Genomic DNA, 1,371 nt, shown 5'->3' with positions numbered 1-1,371 from the left:
AATGTAGTGCTATAGCAGCTCTATCTCCATGACGAGGAAGAGTGGGAGCTGTTAAAACTACTTTGTGAGATTGATTTGGCCTTAGCTAGTAAAACTGAGTCGGAGAAGGCAATGGCATCCCACTCCAGTACTCTTGCCTGGAAAATCCCATAGACGGAGGAGCCTGGTAGGCTGAAGTCCATGGGGTCACTAAGAGTCGGACACGACTGAGCGACTTCACTTTCACTTTTCACTTTCATGCATTGGAGAAGGAAATGGCAACCCACTCCAGTGTTCTTGCCTGGAGAATCCCAGGGGCGGGGGAGCCGGGTGGGCTGCCGTCTATGGGGTCGCACAGAGTCGGACACGACTGAAGCGACTTAGCAGCAGCAGCAGCAGCAGGAATTACTGTTACTAGGAGGCAAGATCACTAACAGCCTCCAGGTTTTGGAAGAGGCTTCATGAGACTGGTGTGAAGCCCAGCTAAGAAATCAAGTTAGATACCAGCGTATGAGCTTTGAAACTAGGCTGACACTGCTTTAAACCCCAGCACTGCAAGTTATGAACTGTTTCCTTCTGGGATAAGTCACTTTACCTCTTTAAACCTTAGTTTCCTTGCCTATAAAGTGGGGATAATAGCAGTACCTATCCCAAGGTGTTGTGCTGGTTAAGTAAGAATAAGCTTGTAAAATGCTTGGTGCAGTTCTTGGTGTCTAGTCAGGAAGCACAAGCTGGAATCAAGATTGCCAGGAGAAATATCAATAACCTCAGATATGCAGATGACACCCCCCCTTATGGCAGAAAGTGAAGAAGAACTAAAGAGCTTCTTGATGAAAGTGAAAGAGGAGAGTGAAAAAGTTGGCTTAAAACTCAACATTCAGAAAATTAAGATCATAGCATCTGGTCCCATCACTTCATGGGAAATAGATGGGGAAACAGTGGAAACAGTGTCAGACTTTATTTTGGGGGGCTCCAAAATCACTGCAGATGGTGGCTGCAGCCATGAAATTAAAAGACACTTGCTCCTTGGAAGAAAAGTTATGACCAACCTAGATAGCTTATTAAAAAACAGAGACACTACTTTGCCAACAAAGGTCCATCTAGTCAAAGCTATGGTTTTTCCAGTGGTCTTGTATGGATGTGAGACTTTGATCATAATGAAAGCTGAGCACAAAAGAATTGATGCTTTTGAACTGTGGTGTTGGAGAAGACTCTTGAGAGTCCCTTGGACTGCAAGGAGATCCAACCAGTCCATCCTAAAGGAAATCAGCCCTGAATATTCATTGGAAGGACTGATGCTGAAGCTGAAACTCCAATACTTGGCCACCTGATGTGAAGAATGGACTCATTTGAAAAGACCTTGATGCTGAGAAAGATTGAAGGTGGGAGGAG

The sequence above is a fragment of the Bison bison genome, unplaced genomic scaffold (genome assembly GCF_000754665.1).
Source record: "Bison bison bison isolate TAMUID 2011002044 unplaced genomic scaffold, Bison_UMD1.0 scf7180017864194, whole genome shotgun sequence".
Taxonomy (NCBI): domain Eukaryota; kingdom Metazoa; phylum Chordata; class Mammalia; order Artiodactyla; family Bovidae; genus Bison; species Bison bison.
The sequence above is the reverse complement of the archived record's forward strand: the minus strand, read 5'-3'. Positions refer to the sequence as shown.